At 40.1% G+C, this 19132-nt stretch overlaps 1 long non-coding RNA gene across 1 annotated transcript in view; it reads left to right on the top strand.

The window, feature by feature from the left end:
• Positions 1-19132, top strand: part of LOC142664329 (uncharacterized) — a 60976-nt gene that overhangs the window by 24527 nt on the left and 17317 nt on the right. The window contains exon 3 of the long non-coding RNA XR_012851270.1: positions 6701-6846. This is a non-coding gene — a long non-coding RNA (uncharacterized LOC142664329). The remainder of the gene's footprint in view (positions 1-6700; positions 6847-19132) is intronic.

Genomic DNA, 19132 nt, shown 5'->3' with positions numbered 1-19132 from the left:
CGCCTACAAACATCTGGCCATTGCTTTCAATGGGAATTACGATGTTCTGTTCCCACGAGCCTTTATTTTACGCGTCGCTGTCAAAATACGGCGCGTAAAATGACGGCTCGTCAAAAGAAGTGCAGGACACTTCTTGGGACGTTTTTGTAGGCGGTTTTCATTGACTCCATTGAAAAACAGCTCCAAAAACTGCCGTAAAAAAATTCTACGAAAAACGCGAGTTGTTAAAAAAAAAAAGTCTGAAAATCAGGAGCTGTTTTCGCCTGAAAACAGCTCCGTATTTTCAGACGTTTTTGCTCACTGCGTGTGAACATACCCTAAATGTTGCATTTCATTTGGAAATCGAGGTCCCGGAGTCTGGAGGAAAAGTGGAGAGGCATCAATTCAAGTTGCTTGCGGTCCAGTGTGAAGTTTCCACAGTTTCCACAGTCAGTGATGGTTTGGGGGCCATGTCATCTGCTGGTGTTGGTCCACTGTGATATATCAAGTCCAGTCAGCACAGTCGTCTACCAGGAAATTTTCGAGCACTTCATGCTTCCCTCTGCCGACAAGCTTTATGGAGATGCTGATTTCATTTTCACTTAGACTTCGCACTTGCCCACACTTCCAAAAGTACCAATGCCTGGTGTAATAACCACAGTATCACTGCGCTTGATTGGCCAGCAAACTCGCCTGACCTAAACCCCATAGAGAATTAAATATTAAATAATTTTTGATATTGGGCTTATTTAATTCTAATTTTCTGAGATACTAAATTTTAGCTTTTCATTAGCTGCTAGCCATAATTATCAACATAAAAAAATTAAAAATACTGGAAATAGATCACTCTGTGTGTAATGAATCTATAGAATGAGTTTCAATTTTTTAATTGAATTGCTGAAATAAATACACATTTTGATGATATTCTAATTAATTGAGAAGGACTAGTAATTTAACACTTCTTGCTTTCCTTTCCTCTTTGTATCTGTAAAACCGGTTTCATACGAGCGTAAAATAATTATGACCCCAAATCCAAGGCTCTGCCAATGGTCTAATGACCCGAACTAACAGCAAGATAACACTCTTCTGAGCATTGTGCTCTTGCAGGTCGTAGATCAGCCTTATCCATATTGGCTCTCCATTGACTTCAATAAACGACTGGTTAAAACAAAGGGATTGAATGTTGTGATTTTTTTTTATTCAGCATTGTGAACGCAACCTAAATACCATGGAATGGCAGCACGTGGAAAATGACTGATTTCAGTGAAGCCATGGCCGATCAGGAGCGGCTTATTGCTACTGAAAACTGTTTTAGTTACGGAGTCCTATAGAAATGCAAAGGTTGAGGGACGTATCTAAGCTGAAGTCTGGGTACATCCACTTATCAAATGCCAGGATGAAGAATCCCTTTAAAGACCAAGTGCCAGTTGTATACAATAAAAGCAGCAAGGAACTGCTATGAGACCTATCAGGGAAGGAAATTGCATTTGGGTCACATTCATCTTGTTACAGCAAAATTTAATTTCAGTAACTCCGAATTCTTAACGTTGTGGTTTAATATACTGAGGGATTTGTCATTTTCCTGAAATACTGACAGTAAGCTTAGTGGTATATGATTATAAACGTTGGCTGGTGAGCGCTATGACTCACATTGTCCATGATATTTAATCTGCTCAACACATTCATTTTTAATTGACTTTGTATTTGTGTGGCGATGAGGTAATTGAAAATATAGATGGATCAGCAGAAAGCCTGGCCAGTGGATGCTAGGAATTGGGTCTTTGTCTTGTATAAATCAGTTTTCATTAATGATATGCACTTCATTGCAGCGAGCCGTCTGTGGAAAATCACATACATTAGACGGTTCAGAGCAAGAAGCTTATTAATATTCAGATCAGTTGTACATGAATCTGAAAAATGGAATCACAAAGAACCTGCGCTAGAATTTTACTACTTCTAGGAAGGAATGTGCGGCTTACAAATTCAGAATTCTAAATCGAGATTATTTGCCTTCTCTTTCTTTTTTCCTGGATGTTGTAAAATGTGTTTGCTCTAGATGAATAGATGAGATATATAGACAGATAATAGATGGACCATAGATAACTGAGATTTATAGATACTCCTAGATAGAAACACAAGAACATATTGTCTGAATAGATGACGCATAGATAATAGATATGAGATGGCTGGATAGATAGATGGGAGAAAGATGCCAATAGGAGACAGATGGAGGGAGATACTATACTGTGGAGCTGTAGACCAAACCGACTGTGGGTATAATGACCCGAACTGACCACATCATAGGTAACATTAGACCCGCAGTAGAGTCAGGATTTGCGGCCGATCTACGGCAGTCTGAATGAGACTATACAGAGACAGTCTGAGAATAGTTCTGTGATAAGACATCACTCACACACACACACACACACACACACACACACACACACACACACGTCCAGAATTATTTGGCCAGTGACACAAGTTTTGGCATTTTAGCTGTTTACCAAATCGTTTAATGTACAATTATATGATCAATATGGGCTTAAAATGCAGACTCTCCACTCTCCAAGAGTTTAGGAATTACAGCTCTTTAATGTGTAGCTGCCTTTTTTAAGGGGCCAAAGGTAATTGGACAATTATCTCAAAAGCTATTTAATGGGCTATTCCCTCGTTAATCCATCATCAATTAAGCAGGTAAAAGGTCTGGAGTTGATTCCAGGTGTGGCATTTGCATTTGGAAGCTGTTGCTGTGAACCCACAACATGAAGTCCAAGGAGTTCTGAATGCAAGTGAAACAGACGTTAGGCTGAAAAAAATGAAGAAATCCATCAGAGAGGGAGCACAAATTTTAGGAGTGGCCAAATCAACAGTTTGGTACGTTCTTGGAAAAAAAACGCACTGGTGATCTCGTGAACTCCAAAAGGCCTGGACGTCCACAGAAGACAACACTGTTGGATGATCTCAGAATTCTTTCCATGGTGAAGAAAAACCCCTTCATAAAATCTACCCAAGTGAAGAACCCTCTTCTAGAAGTAGGTGAATCAGTATCTAAGTCTACCATAAAGAGAAGACTTCATGAGAGCAAATACAGAGGGTTCACCACAAGGTGCAAACCATTAATCTGCCTCAAAAATAGAAAGGCCAGATTAGTCTTTGAAAAACAACATCTTAAGAAGCTGCCCAGTTCTGGAACAGCATGAAACGAAGATCAACCTGTACCAGAATGGTGGGAGGAAGAAAGTATGGAGAAGGCTTGGAACGGCTCATGATCGAAAGCACACCACATCCTCTGTAAAACATGGTGGAGGCAGTGTGATGGCATGGGCATGCATGGCTGCCAAAGGCATTGGATCACTAGTGTTTATTGATGATGTGACTGAAGACCGAAGCAGCCGGATGAATTCTGAAGTGTTCAGGGATTTAAATTCTGCTCAGATTCAACCAAATGCAGCAAGGATGGTTGGACGTCGCTTCACGGGACAGATGCACAATGACCCAAAACATACTGCGAAAGCAACCCAGGAGTTATTTAAGGCAAAGAAGTGGAATATTCTGCAATGGCCAAGTCAATCAAAAGATCTCACCCCGATCGTGCTGCATTTCACTTGCTTAAGACAAAACTTAAGGCAGAAAGACCCACAAACCAGCAACAACTGAAGACAGCTGCGGTAAAGGCCTGGCAAAGCATCACAAAGGAGGATATCTAACGTTTGGTGATGTCCATGGGTTCCAGACTTCAGACAGTCATTGCCTGCAAAAGATTCTCTACAATGTATTAAAAAAATGTTTTTTATTTATGGTAATGTTAATTTTTCCAATTTACTTTTGAGCCCCTGAAATGAGGAGGCTGTGCAGAAAAATGGTTACAATTCCTAAAAGTTTTACAGGATATTTTTGTTCAACCCCTTGAATTAAACCTGAAAGTCTACACTTCAATTGCATCTCAGTTGTTTCATTTCAAATCCAATGTGGTGGCATGCAGAGCCCAAATCATGTGGATTGTATCACTGTCCAAGTAATTCTAACTGTATATAACTATCACACACATATATACATCTCTTGGACGCAATAAGTACCTGCCATCAGACATCAGTCAGGCGTAAGGTGGGAGAGTTTTATTCTTGACAGGAAGTAAATTGTCAATTAGGACTGCCAGCTTGTATTTGAAATGTTTTCCATCATGATGCAAAGATAATTAAACCTCATGTCCGCTAAAACAAAAGGCTTCACCGCCAAGGTTTATCTTCAGTGTGGATGTTTGGCATATTAACAAAATAATTAAAATTCAGATTGTGATGTGCTGTCAGAAAATGAGGAAAAGCTTTATCCTTACTAGATATTGTGTATGTCTTCTCTACAAGTCTTTTTTTGACGAAGCAAAAAACCGGTTGAGTGACTATAAATTTTTATATGATGCCTCATATAACCCGTACAGACAAAAAGTGCAATGTAATATCTGATTGGTTATGGTCTTTTTTTTTTTTTTTAGGACTTCAAGCTCTCTTGATATGTCTGTTTTAGTATATTTATGCATTCTCCATAAAGTAACAAACCTGGAGCATTTTTTCTTAGAACCCTGTATTGTACTGTTCCTCTGTTGTTCCTCCTGGAATAAATTGACTCAAGGGTGTTACTATTCCCCTTGTCAATGGGGCTTTTCCCTGAATATACTGTGCAATCAGTGATGACTATGTAAGGTTGTGTCTCGACACATCTTATTGACCAGGGGAATGGTAACGCCCAGTTACTCGTAAAATTTCCATGAGGAATATCAGAAATGGCACAATGCAGATTTTTAAGAAAAGGTGTTATAAATTTATTCAATGGAAAATGATAGTGTTTACCAAAAAAAGACGTCCGGAAAGGTGACAGGTCCTCGAAGGGTGGTCATAGCTATTTCTCCCGAGCCCCCCCCCTTCTCTATACACACGCATGCTCGGTTGAGCGTTTGTATACTCAATGTGGAGAGGGGAATGAGTTACTGCAAGACACCTCAAGCAGCAACTTGTAAGCGGGTCAGATTTAAGTGTATGTGGCCCTGACATGGGACTCCAACCAAGGATGTGCAGTAGTGAACACAGACATAGCACAGTTTGCAGAAACAAAGTTTTACTCTAGCTGGGGCATAAAGCACATTGGTTACAAACTATTATTACAGGAGTGATACTCTGCTTAGCGGTTACACTCCCAATGGGCCCTGGAGCGTAGTGGTTACAGTCTATGAGAGGCACTAAGCTTGGCGGTTACAACTGTGTTAGTCACTTCGCTTGTTGGTTACAATTCTGGTGAGCACTTGTCTTAGCAGCACAGTCTCTGGTCTTCTGGTCACTTTTCCGGGCAGTTTTGAGTAGGCCTTCCCCTGCCTATGTATAGGATTACACTGGAAGTGGTCTGTAACCACTCGCAGGATTCACACTCACAGGGCCTCTTCCACTTACGAAGCACTATCACTGGCAAACCCGAAATACACAGCAGCCTGGTAGAATCGAGATGCTGGAGGCCTTCCGTAACTGCTCCTCCGGAGACACCGGGCTCCCAATGCTAGCATGACCCAATTCTCTCACAGACTGCCCCCGGTTCTCTACTCCCTATCAATCCTGTATCGCACTTGACAGGCTCTTTGTCCACATAAATGTCACTGACTATCTCGGGTGACTCATTGGCACTATTCACCACGCGGCACGCCAAAACGCCTCGTTCCACCCTCGGAAGGAGACTTGTGCTGCAACGCTACTGCGTCTGGACACCTAACCAGAGACTTAGTCAGCCCACCGTGCCCACCTGAAAGAGCACAAGCCCCACAACATGTTAAAAGCACAACACCAACAGAAAACATGTAAGTACATGGTATAGCTCAACAGTCCAGTTCATTGACCGGGGACCGTTCAAGTGCATTTCTTGTTAAGGCTACAGATCACTATCAAACTCGACTTATGCAGAGCACCTGCACACAAGCTTATCTCCCATGAGAGCCTGATCTATGTCACCCAAATCTGCTGTTGAGAGACAGACTGGACAACCCCATATACATTAGATGGTCGGCCCTCCTAGCCAAAATTGGCGGGTTTGCATGGCGTTTACCCAATTTGTTTAGACACCTTATATTTTTATACATGTTGGCTGATCTTGTATTACTATAATATGTTCTAGCATTAAATACACGGTGTTGAACAACAACTTAGTATATTTTATAGATACAGGCTACATAACATTTATAGTGCCTTTTGTGAATACACTATCACTGTACCAATTTTTAATTGCATGAGGTTTTCTCTCAAATTTCTATTAGTTTCTTGTTACCAGGCAGCAGCACATTTGGAACTCATCACCATTACACACTTTAGAGCTAAAGCTGTTAGGTCACATGTCTGACAGTGAGGTGGAGTCAAATCTTTGTCTGTTTCCAAGGGCAACCAGCAGAACTTTGAAACCCATTATGCATATGAATGGACAGAACAAAAAATCACAATTGGTTCAAAAGCAGTTGTTTATTTGCAAAGTTTCCCAACTTTTTAAAAGAAATATAAACTGTGAAATGTTGTTAAAAGCAAAATTACACTTTAGTGAAATGTGATATTGCAATAGAAAAAAAACACCACTTAACCATGTAATCATTACGTTTAGTGGCTACAATGTAGGTATATCAAATAACAAAATATTTAAAAGATCTTTTCTCTTAAACCTGAAAATTCTTTTAAATTTTTTTTAACTCTCTATACAGCCATTTTTAATTCGCCAAGGCAAGAACTTTTCCATTGACCACCATGCTTCCTCCATGTCCAAAGTAAGCACTCAGACAACTAAACCAGCTGTAAAGTGTGAGGACCCCCGCTAAACAACTCTCCATATCTCAGATTCCTGGACCTTGTAAGTATAACTCACTTGGGTTGTATTGGGTTTGTGCTTTTTATACCAGTGATGTGTAGGTTTGACTGGAGTTGTCCTTTGAAGGAAAACTTCACAAGGGTCATACAACCAAGAGTGTGTTCTACAAATGTGAAAAAGTAAACACTTGATTGAAGTTTAAGTCTTTTTTTTTTTTTTTTTTGTATTGTGGGCACTTTGGAGAAGCACATTTCTCTTTATGGTGCCAATGACGATGCTTTTAGTGGTCTTGATCTGCCTCGATATCCATACTCTGACTATCATTATTAGTCATGTCTTGAACTTAACCATGCAGATCAATGGGAGCACCATGAGAAGCATCAGTGGTCAGTAGCTTCAAGATATAATGTTTCTTCCCAGCCATTTTTTTATGGCCATGTAAAGTTATATCTTAGTATAATGTACAGGGATGGGCTACAGAAGGCTGAGTCTTGAGTTGTTTGTGTTACTCATTATTGTTCGGCCCTATTCATTATTAAATAAAGACAATCTCCTGGCAATGACAAAGGTATTCTTACTCCTGGTGTCTGTCTATTGCTCTGCAGTCTTACGTGATGCTGTGAACCGCCTCATATTTACGCCACCTGTGGAACAGCACAGCTAAAGATGTATAGTCAAATGAAAGTAGATACACTGAGGTTACGTTTCGCTGCTAATCCCTCCACTCCCATCTGCATCTATTGTTCCCTAGTTGACCTTATTAGCTCTTCTCACAGCACTTCTTCACCTTTTATCTCAACTATTCTCCACCTTACCGTTACTAAAATTAAAGTGAAAAGGTGCCATGTCCCAGGTGCAGGTTAAACATACATAGACAGCTGGCTGGACGTGGTAAAGTCCATTAAAATTATTGTTCTCTCATAAGGAGAGTGTCTGTCTAGTCCTCTTCTGTGTGCTGATCCCACGCCAATTGTTTTCTAGTACGTTAAATGTTTGCTCTTGTCATTGAGATTTATCACCGCTTGAGAAAGAAGCAGCTAAAGGAATATTTTTAACTAAAAAAAATCTGCTTGTTGTTCTCCACTCTGGTCTAATGCTAGCCATACAGGTTAGCTGTGCCACTTTATCCATAGGGCAAACTGCATTTGCATTGGGCAACCTCCCAGTGGTGCGGTGAGGCTACTCAACCCCGTGGATTGGGTTCTGGGTGGCATCTGTGGTTGGCAATCTGCTGTGTATCTGGTAGGTGCTGTACAGGGACATCCAAGGCTAAGGCACTTCTAAAGCACACATTTTATTGGAACGTTCAGGTTAAAATAAATTTTGATGTGACACGCATACTATGTATGCTTGGGGGTGAGTCCATTTTAAGAGGGAAATTTATCAGCAAGGGAGAGGTGGAACAGTTATGAAAATCCTTGCACTAAGGGCTTATTCACATGAACGTGGAATACGTCCATGTAAAACAACGGCCGTCACACGGACGCATGTATTTCAATAGGGCCATTCACACGGCCATTGTTTCAATGGACTGTGTGAAGGGTCCGTTGAAAAATAGAACATGTCCTATTTTCTTCCGTTTTCACGGATCCCTCCATAGACTCAAGTCTATGGAGATCAGTGAAAACGGGTCCCACACGGGTTAAAAACGGCAGTTTTTAATGTGCACGTTTTTCCCACGTTTGTGTGAATAAGTCCTTAGCCCACCGATGTGTTAAGAGGGCCCTGTGCATTAGATATCTATTGAGAGCTTTCCTCTCATCTAACTACCCCACAAATATGCATGCTTGGATCAGTAGGGAGAAGGGTCGAGCCTTACTAGCTAATAAAGTATCATGCATGTTAAAATCCTGCAAGCATGATTTTTCTTTCTATCAATGGCAGAAGTAGAGGGAGAAGTCAGACTTCTCCATACACACTCGATTTTTGCCCGATCCACCAAAGTCGTCCAGAACATGACTAATATGGTTATTAACATTTTCCAACTTTCGTAATAAAGGGGCTCGTTCAGACAAATTGTCTGTTTTCAAGGAAGTGCATTGATATAGTAAAAAATATTTTTGTAATACCAAGAATGTAGCAGAGCTATTGGCATCATTGAGCAGTTGGACTTGCTGTTGGGATCATACCAGTTGTGCTGTACGATTTTGACATTGTAGAGTCTCCCCTTATGCCTGACAACTGTGTGTCCATGTAAAGTTTCACCATAGATTTCTTATTTTATTCAGTTATATAGTACCAACATATTCTGTAGCGCTGTACAGAGATTGTGATCACTCACGTCGGTTCCTGTCCTTATTGGGGCTCAAAAACTACATTCCAAATAAATCAGCCAGTGTGTTTTTGGAGTTCAATGGGGTTTTGATCAATAACCCCTATATTTCCAGAACTGGCAATTCCAGGAGCCCTATTTATTTATATTCCTAGTGTTAAGAACTATGTTTTAGGCCTCATTTACACGAGCGTAATATACTCGCGTGCGACGCGCGTGCTTTTCACGCGTGTCTTACGCACCTATATTACTCTATGGGGCAGTGCAGACGATGCGTGAATTTTGCGCAGCGCGAGTGCGTTGCGGAAAACTCACGACATGTTCTATAATCGTGCGTTTTTCGCGCATCACGCACCCATTGAAGTCAATGGGAGCGTGAAAACCACGAAGGTCGCACAGAAGCAGCGGTCACATGGACTGCCGCGTCATCCAGGGAGGTGGGGCCAGATGTCAAGAGAGGCGTGTCACCAAGGACGCGTCACCAAGGCAACGGCCGGGAAGCTCTCGGTAAGTACGAACCTCTTTTTTTTTTTAAACAGGTTACTCCATATGGTGATCGGAATTCACTGTCGAGGGTGCTGAAAGAGTTACTGCCGATCAGTTAACTCTTTCAGCACCATGGACAGTGACTGACGTCGACTAGCCTCATCTCTATGATGGCGGCTGCGCGAAAATCACGCAGCCGCGCATCATACACGGATGACACACAGAGCTGTCAAGTGCCTTTTGCGCACGCAAAACGCTGCGTTTTTTCCGCGCGCAAAACGCACACGCTCGTGTAAATGAGGCCTTGGGTTGTTTTTTGCCACTGCAAACTGGTGGTCTATTTAATAACTAGTGCTTGTCGAAAGTGAGGAGGCCGAGCGTGGAAATCCCTAAAAAGTATGGTGACCAGCCTATTTCATAGTTGTTAATTTCCTGAAATTACAATAGAAATCCTTGTTTTCCCTGCAATGGCACAACAGTGCAACTGCCAACATTGGGTCCACGGCTTTCAGGACTGCGTGGGTTGTTGGCTCCTGGTTTTAGCTAAAAGAGAGAGGCTTCTATAAGTTACACTTGACCTAATGGGCCATATAACAGGCGTTGTCTATAGCAGACAAAAACTTTATGTAGAAACTTACATGGATTTGACAAAAGGCTGATTGAGTTGAGCAGTGATGTTTTCTGCTGTATAGTCACATATTGTTCCTCTGTTCGGACATGCATGAAATCTGGGTTTTAGCGTTTACTTTAATGCTTGCATTGATGTACATCTTAAGATCAAAGACATATTCATCACTAATTCTCGATGCCTGGCTGATATACCAAACATCAAGTATATTGCCTTGTCAGCAACTTCATAGATTGTATGAATGGGCCCTAAAACTGACCAGACCTGTTTATATTCTTGCTACACAACCTTAGAACTCGTGTGTGTGTGTGTGTGTGTGTGTGTGTGTGTGTGTATATATATGTGTGTGTGTGTGTGTGTGTGTGTGTGTGTGTGTGTGTGTGTGTATAAATATATATATATATATTTACACGAGAGTTTGATCAGCACATTCTAGCAAAACGAAAAAAACAAATAATGTGTATACAGGTGCAAGAACGCCTGTGACTGCAAAACAATACACTAGAACATGGCGATAGCACTCTGCGAACACTAATGCCACCTAAAACACTATATATAAATAAATATGCATTGCTGCTGAATCTACTTAAAATAGTGAGGTTCTTAGCGCAATTTTCTATCAAATTGTGTGAGCCCACCTGTCACGACAAGGGGACCTCACTTATAAGGTGGGTCCCTATGCTGCACATACACCCAGACCTGCAACTAAGCCTGAATACAATTGGGGATGGTAGGAACCAGCATTAAGCTAATTAAAATCACCCTAGGGCAGAATGGGAGGAGTGCAAGAACAAAAATGGAAAAATGTCAATACAATTTGATCAAAATGAGCGCCGGACCCACTGACACTGAACCCGTCAGTGCCGCTGACCTGATGAATACAGGATACAAAGCAGCTGTATCTCCAAAATGTAAATTATTTTTAATAACAAGTAGTTAAAGTTGCACAAAGCACACTGACATTTTTGTTAAAAACAAAAACCCCAATGGTTTCGAAGACATACATAGCCTTTGAGTTGGTCATACACCTTGTTCAAATGGTTGGATGAGAATCCGGACATGTTTGGGAGGTGATAATAAACACTTCTGACCTTCAGAAACACGTAAACCACCTAGACAATCTCTGTGCAATGAAAACAATACTTTTATATGAGATTTTGTTTTCTTCTCCTATGGTTTAATCTCTCAGTGGCCATAAAGAAACAACCATAATAGTATAATATTTTGTACTGCATAACTACCACAAGCTACCTACCGTATTTATTTGTGGTTAATATTCAGTGGACTAAGGATGATGCCCTCAATGACCCTACATTACTACAATTTTTGCCAATGAAGTATTACATGTGTATAATAGTTGAGAACTATGGATGGCTAGAATGCACTCGTATTGTTTTAATTACTTTTAGGCCTCAAGCACATGGGACACATATTGTACTTATGTGGTCCTCTGATTTTACACTGGGGCACATGTTTATTTCTCACTAATTCTGTGCAAATCTGCAAGAAAACGAATCGTGCCTTGTTCTTGAGGTATTCTCCCTTAGAAACATTTCTTTTAGAGAAGAATGTGGCATCTCATGGAGGCACTACATGGCGGTACACAGAGTTTGTCTACTGGTCCATATTACGCCATACAGGGTATGTGGACCCTACTTTGCAGTATGCATGACCTTCGTTTCAGATAATAAAAGGATTTAATCTTTTTCTTACACTATAAACATGACCTTTACCTAGTATCTGCAGCTTGATGTATGTTTATATAGCATATTTTTTTTGGTCACTGTATAGCAATAGTAACATTGTGTGGCACTGCTCCTTAGGCACTGTACAGTGTGTCTTTGCAATTTATGGTGATGGCTGAAACTGTATAGCATTGTTATTAAGGCAACTGTACGGAAGTGGTTGATCAATGCATAGCACTGTTATTTGGGTACCATACTAAATGTCACTTACAATTAGGCACTGTATGGTATGGTTTTTTGTACACTGTGTAATCGAACACCATATGGGGCTAGTGCCAACAGAAGGTACCACGCAGGACCCATCATCTAAAAACACCGGCCCTGCTGCCAGCAAAACCAATTTCTTTAGCATATATTGGTACAGATTCTTAGTGTCCCCAAGGTAAACGTGGAGTTATCCTTTAATAAAAAAAATCTTCATGCAAATGACTGGGTTTTAGAACTCCGGATAAAATAACAGCAGCTACAATGTATCCTTTAAGTAATTCCTTTTTTCATTTATTCTGTATTGTAAACAAATAGTTAAGTATAAAGGATGGAAAAAAGCAATGGTGAAAGGATTGAGAGATGAAAGAAAGTAATTTTAAAATGCATTAATAGCCCGAACTGCTAAATACAGCAAACTTCCCAAAGGCTCATGAGCCGACCAAAATTAATTAACAACAGGCACACAAGTTTGTTTTGCTCTTCCATTTGAAGAATGAAATTCGAAGAGGCAGTAACTTGACACGAGGACGGGATTTTGTAAACAATGGTTGACAATGACAGACAAATATTGCACACATGTAGGAGGAAGCCAAACCGGGCCTTTCTTTAAACATACAAAACCGACACATAAAGCACATCAGAGGAGCGAACGTACCAAACACTTACAAAAAGTTGTGGTGAGATTACGTCGTTGGTTAGAATAGTCCAGCCAGTGCTTTGGAGGTTGTTTGAAGTTGAAAAGAAACAGACAACTATTGACTAATTTTGAGTACGAAGTTTGTATCTACGATTCACACGGCTCGGTAAGCCTCACAGAGTAGATTGCATTTTAGTCCTGTGTTCAGAGGCTGTATTCTTCAGCTAATCAATAGATCATTATCACTGGTTTGATTCTTTCTCAATAGCTTATGTACTCGTGATCAGCTTTGCTTTTAACAAGAGAAATGTCCTTTTTAAATGGGTAAACAATGCAAGGACCAGAAAAGTGACAAGACGTACGGTGTTGACAGTAGGTGGATTAAGATCTTCAATGTCTAGATTAAAAAAAAAAAAATAGAAATCTTTTATTATGTATTTCAATCATAGAAAATGGCATTCACATAATGAATAATGTAGAAAAAAACAATGGGTAAGCAGTTTACGTACCACATAAAACACCTACAATCACCTATACGTATTTAGAAGGCAAACGCAGTAGGATAAAAGCTTTCTTGTTACTTATGTACGCACCTTGATCACACAATCTCTTCGGCCCGAATGCAATAACGTGTATGGGAAATTTTTGGGAAAAAAAGAACCAAAACCGTTACGAAGACCCGAACTAAAACTTTAATTATACATTCAGGTTGAGTTTACAAAGTACAATAAAGGTTCCACATTATTGGTCACCAACCTGTGGCTCTCCAGCAGTTGCACAACTCCGCAGATTATTAGGAATTGCTGGGAGTTGTAATTTTGCAACAGCTGGCGAGCCACAGGTTGGGGGCCACTGTTCTAGATGAAAACATTGAAGTTGTAAACAAAGAATTGTGAGGGTTTTAGGCAAGGTATGATATTTCGTCAAGGAAGATGCACTATCCAAGTTTCTAAAATTCCTAAAAACGTTGATCAAACAAGAACATTGAGTGCTCACAGCTCATAATATATCGTATACAGTAATTCTGGTCAAGACTCTTCAGGCCTCAATTTTTATTTATAATCATCATATGCAGGACTGAGGTTGTGCTGAGTGCAAGCAAAGGGAGCTATGGCCCAAAATTTTCTCTCAGGAATCAAATTATATTGAAAGTACTGCACATTGTCAGCACATTGTGTGCTAATTAATACTAACTTTCGTTTTTTTATTTTTTTTTTTCAAAGAAAAAAATTTGCCGTGAATTTGGAAAAATATATATTGTGCATTTAAAAACCACTAATTTTCTAAGGCTTGCTGCATGGACAAAAAAAAAAAAAAACCCACATGACTGAAGGCTGCTTGTCTTTATCTCACCCTTTTATCTCATGTTCAATCCAAGTAGTTCTAGGAGCATTTCCAGGGACTGTTTCTATAGCAAAATAAAAGCTGGGGCTACATGGAGACTAATAAATTATTTTTAACTACCACATTTGATTGCACCCCCTACCTATAATGACCTGTATAATGAAGAATATATTGCGTGACCACACAGTCTACTCTTCTGGGTTCATGTGCAAATATTTTAGAAATTGCAACAGGTAGGTTATCTAAAAGAGTTGACCAATTTCCAAGCCTTCTGTTTATAGGAGCAACTTTAATAGAACTGAAACACTTAATACATCAGCCTTTCGCTTCTGTCAGTCCTGTAGATCGTTTTCTACCCCTTCAGACTCTACAAGTCGTGAAGGATTCTTCTTACGCTCTGCTCTCTCCAAATGGAACATAAGTAACTCCATCTTGACCTTTCTATTGCTTTCTGTTGACCTCCCCATTTGGTGAGCCTGTAGGCTCTGTTATAGAGCTCCATTATTTTTCACTATAAGGTCAATCATAGTGACCTAATTATTACCCCTTAATTGAAATAGTAACTCTACATAGATACCTCCTAACTAAGCTTTTCAACAACTCCCTTGTCACCTGCCAGTCAATCAATTACCACATATACATTTCAGCTTCTATAACCCAAGGCTGTCCTACAAAGAAAACAATGTATGGTTTATTGCATTCCTCGCAGAACCATCATTGCACTCCCCTCACTTTTATCTAGCCCTTCTTTTTAATAATTCATACAGTATAAGATTTGCTTATGCTGCCAAAGAGCTATTAGCAAATAATGCAACAGAAATATATAGGAAGGTATACATTTTTCTTCATTATATTGTAGCGTTGGTCTTCACTGTGGAGTGCCCTGGCATTGTGGCCCTTTGGATGGCCTCTTAGGGTAGGAGCTGGCAGAGGTTGTTAAGGGAGGGGGCAGCAGAGTCAGATGAGCCAAGGAATCGGGTGCAAAGCAGCAAGCGAAAGCGTAGTCAGGAGACGGGCACGGTCAAAAGCAAAGCATTGAGGTTGAGATTAGTACATAGGGGAACACAATTAAACATGACAAGAACTTCCAGGAATGTTTATATAAAAGGTCTAGCATTCAGGAAGAGAATCAAGAAGGGGGGGGAGTTGGGATGTTGGTGTCACTGGACAACTGTGGCATTAAAGCAGACTGCATCACTGCTATGAAGTTGTGCCCCTTTCCAATTCCAGAATGGGTAACGTATCCTTCGGGGGTGGTCTACCTCTTTTCTCCGCTCCAAATCTGCAGTCCAAATATTGCTATAGATCTAAGGTAGGATATAGCTGCCAGCTGTAATTTTAATAAAAAAAAGACATTCATTTATAGTGGGATTTTTTTTTCCTAGTAACTGGAGTGATTCAGAACTTCACAAGTAATATAATTTATAGGAATTGGAATGTATGTAATTATTTTTGCATGTGAAATATGTTCGACTATTTTTAACGTTTTTGGTTTTACTGCAATTTTGCAAAAATCTCCCAAAAAATTATTCTGCCCAATTTGAATCAGATATTTCATTAAAACACAATTATTAGTAGTAAACCAGTCCAAATTCTCCCTTGTACAAAGGATTAACTGTTATTACCATGCTCTGTGTTGTAATATTCATGGAGAGAGATTACTAGGAGTTTAAAACATGTGAAAGGTCCGATGGGTACGATTTGACTCCTATTAATAGGGCATTGGAGATGTATATAGCAAGTATGGGATTTCCACAGTGATGTCTGGATTATTACTATTATTACAATGGCTTCGACAGATGTGAGGGCCACAGTACGAATTCTTTAAGGGATCACATTATACCCAAAAATATGACCTTGTCACCCCGAGCCTCTCCTACCAAGAGTCTTTTCCAAGAAATCACAGTCTAATGTTATTTATTAGGAATGTTACTAGGAAGACTGTTTCCAAATTTGTGTTCAGGGCACAGAGACTTTCAACAAGTCTTTCTGGAGCTTCATCATGTTGCATTATACATGGCTCCTATGAGTAGTAATGATGTATTTTAGAGCTCCAGTGCATCTGCTTCGACCCTCCATGCACCAGGAAAATTCAAAGAATGTGGTCAGGTTAAATTACCCATGTCACCAGCACTATTATTTAATTATTTATTTCAGTTACTTATATAGCGCCAACATATTACGCAGCTCTGTACAGAGGTCCTCTTTTTTTTACTGTCCCCATTGGGGCTCACAATCTAAATTCCCTATTGGTATGTTTTTGGTGTGTGGGAAGAAACCGGAGTACCCGGAGGAAACCCACGCAAACACGGTGCCCTGACGGGCACATTCTAAATTGGGTTTACTTTTTCTAAGGCTGGGTTCACATTGCTGTAAAACATTCGCAGCACCCAACATTCCCCTTTCTCTCCCCCCGCGGGTCTACTGGTGATCACCATAGATTCTATTTAAATTAGTCTCTGTAGCGCAATCTGTTCGGAAGTTGTGTCCCTAATCCAGACCCCAAAATGGGGCCATGTTACTGCTGAAATGTTGAGAAAAGACGTGGTTCAATAGATTTATTATTTTGCTATGTTGTGAGTTTGTCTCCGTAGAACTGCGGGGGGCTGGACCCTAAAATGCATCCATATTACAGGTCTGTTTCTATGTGCGCATTAGTTTTTCATGGATGTTCCATGTCCGTTTTTATTGAGTGTTTAGCATTCTGTTAAAGAGGCTCTGTCACCAGATTTTGCAACCCCTATCTGCTATTGCAGCAGATCGGCGCTGCAATGTAGATTACAGTAACGTTTTTATTTTTTTAAAACGAGCATTTTTGGCCAAGTTATTACCATATTTGTATTTATGCAAATGAGGCTTGCAAAAGTACAACTGGGCGTGTTGAAAAGTAAAAGTACAAGTGGGCGTGTATTATGTGCGTACATCGGGGCGTGTTTACTACTTTTACTAGCTGGGCGTTGTGTATAGAAGTATCATCCACTTCTCTTCACAACGCCCAGCTTCTGGCAGTGCAGATCTGTGACGTCACTCACAGGTCCTGCATCGTGTCGGCCACATCGGCACCAGAGGCTACAGTTGATTCTGCAGCAGCATCCACGTTTGCAGGTAAGTCGATGTAGCTACTTACCTGCAAACGCTGATGCTGCTGCATTATCAACTGTAGCCTCTGGTGCCGATGTGGCCGACACGATGCAGGACCTGTGAGTGACGTCACAGATCTGCACTACCTGAAGCTGGGCGTTGTGAAGAGAAGTGGATGATACTTCTCATCAGAATGCCCAGCTAGTAAAAGTAGTAAACACGCCCCGATGTACGCACATAATACACGCCCACTTGGACTTTTGCAAGCCTCATTTGCATAAATACAAAAATGGTCATAACTTGGCCAAAAATGCTCGTTTTTTAAAAATAAAAACGTTACTGTAATCTACATTGCAGCGCCGATCTGCTGCAATAGCAGATAGGGGTTGCAAAATCTGGTGACAGAGCCTCTTTAAGTTATATAATCATGTAAATAAGACTAATAAGAGCATGCCCAATTTAAGGTGCCCATACACATTTACTGGCTAATAATCCTAACCGTCTTATGTCAGGTTGCAGATGTTGGGGGAAGCGAGCAATGGGCGTGTTGGATTTTAACATCCCAAATCCTGCTGCCAGAAGTGGGTGGATTGTCTCCCTATTCCCTATTGGCCAAACCAAGTCTGCATTTTCATGGGAAAGTCAGGGGAGATGGCGGTCAGCTTAGCACTTGGCCGACCGATTTCTCCACGACCTCCCTGTAAGCCGCTATCTTATGTGTAAGGTCAGCTTAACTTAACTTAAAGGGGATGTCCAGTTTCCGAAAATGTATGATATTTTTGTATAATTAAAAGTTATAAAAATTTTCAATATACTTTCTGAAATAATTCCTCACGGTTTGCAAGATTTCTGCTTCTTGTTGTTCAGTAGGAACATTGATTGTTTACTTCCAGTGAATAAGTTTGGTCCATGGTCATGTGATGGTGCGCTGCTCGTTACAGTATGTGTATCAGAGCTGTGTCTTCTAACGATCCCAGCACCTGTGTGTCCTTCACACGACCATGGACAGAATTTATTTACTGGAAGTAAACAATCAATGTTCCTGCTGAATAACAACAAGCAGAGATCTTGCAAACCGTGAGGAACTAATACCGAAATTATATTGGAAAATGTGTTTAATATATTTTTATTGGTTCAAAATGATTGTCAACATTGATATAGATGCATCAGTCAGAGCACTAATTGCCCCTTGGATTGGCCAAAAATCCTGTGCACCCAGGGGTAGCCTTACCTACCAAGGTCTCTTTGAAAAATGTTTTAGCCTTTTATGATCTGGATAAAATGCACCATTTGGAATAGAATAATATACAGTATATTTTTATTCTTCATTGAAACATCTTTTTGTTTTGTTTTTAACAAATTGGCACCAATATTTGTGTGTGTATGTATACACACACACACACACACACACACACACACACGTGTGTGTGTATATATATACACACACGTATATACATATATATATTTACACACACACGTGTATATATATATTTACACACACACACGTACGTACGTGTGTGTATGTGTGTATGTATATATATATATATATATATATATATATATAATCATGGTGGTCTTTGGATGATATATGTAACTGTATGGCATACGGTTGCATAATTCTGGGCTATACGTATAGCCCATACATCAGAAGATTTGCACAGAGTATGCACCACACAGAAACAAAAAACAATATGTGAATGGAGCCTTACATGGCAGGAACAATGCAGCCCAAAAAATCTCCGCAGAATATTTAGATGGCATTGTAAACATTTAAAACAAGAAATTGTACCTAAAACCATAAACTACTTTAGTTACTGCCATAAACCTTTTATAGTTTATAACTTAACATGTAATAGTATGCAGCATACAGTAAAAAGATCTATAGGTAATGACTATTTAGTAATATGCTGCTCAACTGCGTTACAAGG

Source organism: Rhinoderma darwinii, chromosome 12, assembly GCF_050947455.1.
Source record: "Rhinoderma darwinii isolate aRhiDar2 chromosome 12, aRhiDar2.hap1, whole genome shotgun sequence".
NCBI lineage: Eukaryota > Metazoa > Chordata > Amphibia > Anura > Rhinodermatidae > Rhinoderma > Rhinoderma darwinii.
This window is presented reverse-complemented; position numbering and strand designations above follow the sequence as displayed.